The sequence below is a fragment of the Phoca vitulina genome, unplaced genomic scaffold (assembly GCF_004348235.1).
Source record: "Phoca vitulina isolate PV1807 unplaced genomic scaffold, GSC_HSeal_1.0 scaffold10, whole genome shotgun sequence".
NCBI lineage: Eukaryota > Metazoa > Chordata > Mammalia > Carnivora > Phocidae > Phoca > Phoca vitulina.
Genome location: NW_022589713.1, coordinates 27231549 through 27238786, shown reverse-complemented (window position 1 = coordinate 27238786; position 7238 = coordinate 27231549). Strand labels below are relative to the sequence as shown.

Below are 7238 nucleotides of genomic sequence, written 5' to 3'. Positions count from 1 at the left end.
GCGCGGGGCGTCGAGGGGTGCAGGGCGCCCAGGGAAGCGGGGAGGACCCGCTGCTCCCGTGGCGGCGGTCAGGGGCCGGCGGCTCCCCCGAAGATGCAGCGCAGCATATTTTGCACATGAGTTCAGAGGAAGAGGAAGTGTAGCCGGCGGACGCGCGGCGGCGGCGGGGGCGCGTCGGGGCTGGAGCCGGAGCGCGCCAGGCTCAGGGCGCAGCGAGCGGGAGCGCGGCGGCCGCGGGCTCCGCGGAGGGACGGACGCCCAGATCGCGGGAGGGACGGACAGCCGAGCGCGCCGCGCCTCCGCTTCCCGCCCCCACCCACTGGCGCCCACGCCTTCCCCGCGCCGCCTGCGCTGTATGGCACAAACTTTCCTCCCGGGACGGAACACGCCGTGTCAGGGAGCCCGCGCCGGCGCCTTCTCCTCAGCCGGTTCCCAACGGTAGGTGGGCGCGCGACAGTACTTGGGGTGTAGGCGGGCACAGGCCCGGCCATCTGGCCCCGCGGACCGGGACCGCGGAGGACCGGAGGAGCCCCGCGTGGCGCCTCCTTGCAGGTTGCCGGGGCTGCCAGAGGGCCACCGCCCCCACAACCGCATCCCCCGCCCGGGTTGGATGGAGTCGGCGCCGATCCACCGCACGCAGCGGTCTTGGCCAACTTTTTTGGAAAAAAAAAAAAAAATCACCCCTGGCACGCTGTGGGGAGAGGCACCTAGAGCAGTTTGTTAGGGGTCGTGGGCTCTGCGGGCTCGGGGGCGCCAAAGAGGGAAGCAGAGGGGAAGCTTTGAGGCTACAGGTGGGTCTGGGACACTGCTGCAGGGGGTCCTTGGCAAAGATCAGGCAGGAGCTGGGCACGGAGTGCGGGTTCAGGAGGGCGGGAGGCCGGGGTGGGGCGGGGGTTGGGGGGTGGGAGGCGGCTCCCGGCTGCCCTTCTGCGTGCGCCCTGGGAGGTGGGTTTGTTGCTGGCGCAGGGGTGCTGGATAGATGGGAGCAGACCTGCCGCGCGTCCAGAGGAAGCGCCGCAGCCACCGGAGGCACAGAGCCTGGGCGCGGGGAGTCCCCGGCACTGAAAACGGCATCTCCCCTTCTGTCAGGGGATTTCTTTCCTCATCCTAACCCACTTTCCCAGGCTCAAGGGACGCCAGGGTAGGTCTGGGCCATGGCGGGGTGGTGGCGGCGTACATTTCAGAAAACCCGATTGTCAGGCATGCAACACTCCCCCTCCCCCCCGACCAGGGCCCGTGCCCTTGACCCAGGATATCGCCGTCTTGGCAGCGAGAACCGCGTGGAAGCCAAAAGTGCTAGACCCAGGCGCGCTCCCTGCTGCCTCCCGTAGCTCATGCTTAGCTGCCCCATGTGGTAGTGGGTGGTCCCCAGGGACACTGGGTGGTGGCAGTGAGTTTGTTGGGGGACTTAAAAACAAACAAACAAAAAGTATATCTATATTTTTAAAGTCTGGCACAAATGCCAAAATTGAGTGCCTGCCCTGGGTTTCCAGCAACAGTCCTTTCTTGTAATTGGTACAGCTGTTTTCAGATGCTGGGCGCGCAGTCAGGCTAGGCGTCTTCCAGGCCCTGCCATCCTGTGTCATCTCAGGATAAGAGAGGCCCTGCCAGGAAGGAAGGCGGGGGTAATGTGAGCGACCTCTGGGCGTGTGGGTAGGGCATGCTATGCACCCCACGTGTCCCTGGCTGCCGGGATTCCTCATTTGTACCTCTGAACAGCTGAATTCCCTACGAAGTTCAAGTGACCCCAGATGTCACCAAACCCCACAGAGGGGTTAAGCAACAAGCTGTTTGGGGCTCTTTGGTGTGTGCGTGTGTGCTAACCTCAGTGAAATCACTTTAACCTCAGACTGACTCTGCATCCTCTTTTGCCTTCAGCGCGGTTTCTGGTCCTGAGAACTGGGACCTCATCCTCTGTATATCAAGTCGCTGGGTTGGTTTTTCTTTGTTAGTCTTTTGACTCAATGGACACGGGGCAAATGGAAGTGGAGTGTTGTGCAGTTAGCTAATAGATTGGTGCAGGAATTGAAAGAGAACAAATTGGGAATGAGTTCTTTTTCTCCCTCTTGAGCAGGAATTTTTGGCTTCCATTCAAATAATTGCTTTGTCTGTAGGGAAACAGGCAGAAAATCTTTGGCATGAGTGATGAGAGTTCCTGTAAAGCTACTTGTGTTCTTCCAATCTTCACTTCTCTACAGAATTGAAACTGTGTGGGCCCATGGCTTGGTGGGCATGGGTGTCTTGCCAAATTTCTAACTTGGTGGGCTAAAGAGTGGGTATTATGACTCTTTCCCCACCTATCTCATTTCTAAAAATATAAGAAAGTTGCAAGAACAGTAACCCCCAAATACCCATATCTAGAGTGTAATTTAGCAGTACTGGCTTTATTACACATCTGTCGATTTATTCATCCCTCTATCCATCTTAATTCCCAACTTAAGTCCCATCCATCGGTAAGTCCCAACCTATTGTTTTATGCACTTTAAAGTAAATTACAGACATTGGTACAGGTCACTGCTAGATATTTCAGTGCCCTTATTATTATTCAGAGTTCAATATATGTTCACGATTTTCTTAAGGTAAAATGTGTATGCATAGAGTGAAATGCACAAATCTTGAGAGTAATATTTGCATAATGTTTTGATAGATGTGCACACCTGTGTAACCCTAGTTGCTATCAAGATAGACAATATTACCATCACCTCGAAAGTTCTTCATCCCCATTCCCGGTCAGTCCCTGCCCCTCTTTCAGGGGCAACAAATGCTGATTGTTTCTCACTGTTAGTTTAGTCTTGCTTGAATTCCTATAAATGGAGTTCTGCGGTGTTGTGTAAAGCTTCTTCTACTCAGCATAGTTTTGAGATTCATCCATGTTGTATATATCAGTATTTTGGGCTTTTTTTTTTTTTAATTGCTGAATTATATATTCCAGGATATGTCCATACCACAGTTTGTTAATATATTCCCCCCTGTTGATGGACACATGAGTTAGTCCCAGTGTGGGGGGAGTATTGTGAATGAAGCTGCTATGAATATTTGTGTACAAGTCTTCCTAGGGACATATGTTCTCATTTCTCGTGGGTAAATGCCTAGAAGCAGAATCATTAGGTCATAGAAGAGGTGTATGTGAACCTTATAAGAGGCTGCTGGATCTTTCTCCAACGTGGTTGTACCATTTTTACAGTGCCACCAGCAAAGAATACAAGTACGAGATTCCAGATACGACAACCCTGTTTTCTCATCCCAAAGTCAAGGGCGTGGCTTGGCCAGTGTTTTGGGGCTAGAGGGGTACAGAAATTGGATACCTGAGACAGTCCAAAGCACGTTGTTTTTATAGGTGGAGGAGTTGTAAGAAATCCCTGACTCTGCCAGTGAGTGAGTTTACACTTAAATTATTGCAGATGATCAGACAAATATTTTACTTGTAGAGATCTTCAGAGAAGGGAATTCCACAGGGGAATGTACCCTTGGTTGTGAAAGAAGATTGATTGAGTGCTTTCTATATAAAGAAAAAATAACCCCCAAACCCCACAGAATTCCACCATACTTCTGCTTCACCACTCCTGGGGGATTTCTGGCATATTGGTCTGGCTGATGTGAACTTGGTGGAGGAGATTCCCATTGGATTTCACCGGCTTGCACAGCTGGCTGCGGAAAGCAGGTTGTGTTTGCTTTGCGAGGCAGATCAGATTTGGCTTTTTGAAGTCTCAGAAAACAGCTTTCCTGTTAAAGTGATTTGGCCTCTCAGTGAGAAACATGACCTGTCGACACGCTCTCGTTGTCCTGGCTGAGAAAATGGGCCAGGTCCCCTCAGGTCCCCTTACCCTTTGGTCCCGTTCTGTGGACCCGCCACTGAACCTGGCCTTGGCTGATTCAGGAAACAGGAATGGAGCCTCCCGGACTGCGTGGGACCCCAGAATGAAATATTCACCTCTGGCCGAGGTGTCTCAGTGGGGTCAGAAGACAGTCTCGCGTCTTTGCCCTGTGTTTGGGAACTGTTGTGATCTGACAGCCACAGAGTAGGAGCACAGTTAAGTCTCAGCTGAACGATTCTGGTGACTTGTGGTACCCGACGGGGTGATTGCCCGTTTGGGGGTTGACCGTGAGTGCCAAGATGTCCCCAAGATGTATTTCTCTAGAGGCTACTTTACCGTAGCCTTGGAAACAGGTTCAGAGTGTTTCGGCCTAGGAAAACTTGCCGACTGTCAACTTCTATTTTAGTAGCACCGTTCTTATTTTATTACAGATTTCACTATTGTTATTAACAAAATAATAATTATAGCTCCCACTTGCCGAGTGCTTACCCTTGGCCTGGCACTGTGAGGCACTGTACATGCATTCTTTGAATTTAATCCTCAGGAGAGGCAAGTTCTACTCTTATCTGCACTTTAGCCTCGAGGAAACTGAAGCTTAGCGAGGTTAAGTAACTTGCCCTAAGTTCACTTTTTCACGTTTCCTAGACATAGGGAAGAGACTGTGATGTTCTGGTTTCGCAAATGAGAATACGTCTACAAGCACAGATTTCCAAATACATGAAGCCATAGGGTGATAGACACGAAAACTGGATAGGCACACCCACTCGGCAAGAAATGACACGCTGGAATCACTTTCTTCTGTTTTTCTGAGTTTGGGGCAGCCAGGGCCTGTATCGAGATACAAAGTATTTTGGTGACAATTTAAGATATTATTGGTTGACTGTGATTTTAGTTTCATTGGAGGAAAAGAAAGACGTTTGCCAACTGTTGAGTTTGAGTGTCTGTAGCCGTGTGGTCCCACACCTTGGCCACCACCTACCTGTGGCTACTTACATTTAAATGTAAAATGAATTAAAATGAAAGAATTTGGCTCCTCAGTCCCACTAGCCACATTTCAATTGCCCTAGAGCCACATGTGGTTATTGGCCGGGGCCTTGGATGGTGCAGAGGCTGAGTATTTTCATCATGGCTGAAAGTCCTGTTTGCTCTATAGTAAGCATCTCTCTCTTTTCCTTCAGCTGAAGAATTGGCAACACACTTGGCTAAGGCTTAGGCTATTTTTCACTGACAAAGAGATACATTTAGCCAGACATTTCTTTTATGTTTACCTTTTAAAGGTTTTGCATGCGTATGATCTTTTCTCCCATTCACATTCAGTTTTTGACATGAATTTGAGTTTTCCTTTACTCCTGGGCCCCCAAAGGGGCTTTCGTTATTATCATTGCATATTTTACCAGGATGCTTTTTGTGAAAAGATCCGTACAGCAGGCAAGTGATGGCCACTGCTTGAGCCCTGTTAATTCCTTGCTCTCCAAATAAGAATTCGGTTGAGCTTTTAAATATGCATTTGTGTGACTTACTCCCCACCTGGGCTGAATTCAGGAAGAAGAATTGGCTCTCAGCGGGGCCAGAACCAAAGAGCTAGAAAATCAGGTCACATTCTACGCCTAATGGCTACCTGCCAAGACTGAGATGGAGGAGACACTAGTTGGGGTATCGAGGGCTTCACTTTGGAGTTTTGCTGGGTCTGACTGCCCTTGTGGTGTGTAGGGAGTGCTGGAGGGGGCCGGCGGCTTCCGTGTCCTGGTAGCACAGGACGAGGGGGGCGGCTGGTATGGTGCCCTGGCTTGCCCCTCTTCTGTGGTTCCAAGGAGAGAGGACTCAGCCCTCAGGTGTCATGGGGCACCAACACCAGCCAGTGGTGCAAAGTCCACTTCAGCTGTGTTTTGCCCAGCTCGTCTGATACTGACCAACTCTTTCTTTCATTTTTTAAAAAATATTTTATTTATTTCTTTGAAAGAGAGAGAGAGAAAATGAGTGGGGGGAGGGGCAGAGGGAGAGGAAGAAGCAGGCTCCCCGCTGAGCGGGGAGCCCATGCGGGACTCTGTTCCAGGACCCTGGGATCATGACCTGAGCTGAAGGCAGACGCTTAACCTACTGAGCCACCCAGGAGCCCAGACCAACTCTTAAGCGACTTTATGAAACTGTATTGGATGTTGCCACACTTTTTCAACCTGGAAGCCGGCTGCACTTCAGTGACAACTTTCTTTGGCTTTTATAACTACAGTATCCCATTTTGTTGTTCTATAGGCAGACCCCCTTGATTGTCAGCATTTATTTCTTGCAGAGGATTATCAACTTCCATTCGTGTGTACATGAATGTGTGTGTGTGTGTGTGTGTGTGTGTGTGTGTGTGTGTTTTGAAATTTCTTACTTTGTATTTCACCCTGAGGAAGTACTTCCTGGGCAATCCTTCACGTCTTATGGAATAGCTCCCAAATGCCTAAGTTTGAAGAAACTATTGTAATAGACCTCATTCATAAAGTTGGATAAGAGGAGAGGTGGTTAATCACAGACTCTGGTTAATGGAATGTGACCGAATCATGTATTGCCAAATTTTGAAAATGTAAAGTACTAGAAATCAGATCATTCATTTAAACTCTTCTGTAACTTAGAGAGGGCTTTTGGACCTTTTCCACTGTTTTGGGACACCGGATAAGCACCCTTTGCAGTGTGGTGTAATTATGGCCATAGGCAGGTAAAAAATAATCTTTACAGTGGATAACAAGTAATTACTGGTAATATTTCTAATAATAGTTAACATTTATACTACTTTTTCTATGTGCCAGAGCTCTTCTAAGCCCTGTTCAGTATTAATTTATTTAATCCTCACCCTGCCAGTGGATTTCGGGGATACCCCATATAATAATTGGGAAACCTGAAGTTGAGCAGCTTCCTCAAAGTCACAGGGTTAGGAAGTAGAGACACTGGGATTTGAACCTAGGCACTCTAGTTCCAGAACTTGTGCAGCCAACCGCTGTGCTATGCTGTTAAGAAGGTGAACCTGAGAGAGACAGGCAGATATTCCAAATATTCCAGAATTTCCATCCTTTACCAGATAATAAGTGTCTGTCCTAGTCCTGAAGGATGTTGGTTTAGTAGGTATTTATTGTGCATCTCGGGGCTCCTGCCTAGCTCAGTCGGTTGATCATCCAACTCTGGATTCAGGCTCAGGTCATGATCTCAGGGTCATGAGATTGAACCCCGCATCAGACTTCATGCTCAGCATGGAGTCTGCTTGAGATTCTCCCTCTCCCTCTGCCCCTTCCCCTGCTCATGTGTGCGTGCTCTCTAAATAAATAAATAAATAAATAAATAAGTAGATTTATTGTGCATCTGTTGGGGCGGGGTGTTGGGATAGTTGCTATTGGGGATGAGAAAGACATGATTGCTACCTTTGGGAAGTTGGCTGTCACATGAGCA

The 7238-nt window shown here is 49.3% G+C and overlaps 1 protein-coding gene across 3 annotated transcripts in view; it reads left to right on the top strand.

The window, feature by feature from the left end:
- The first annotated feature begins 202 nt into the window (after nucleotides 1-202).
- The window catches only part of RFTN1 (raftlin, lipid raft linker 1), a 192143-nt gene continuing 185107 nt past the window's right edge, over nucleotides 203-7238 (top strand). The window contains exon 1 of one of the 3 annotated variants that reach the window (XM_032408761.1): nucleotides 203-438. The gene's annotated coding sequence lies outside the window, so the exon portion shown is untranslated. Of the gene's footprint in view, nucleotides 439-732; nucleotides 792-970; nucleotides 1142-7238 lie in introns of those variants that run through there. The other 2 variants (XM_032408760.1, XM_032408759.1) reach the window with 2 other exon arrangements.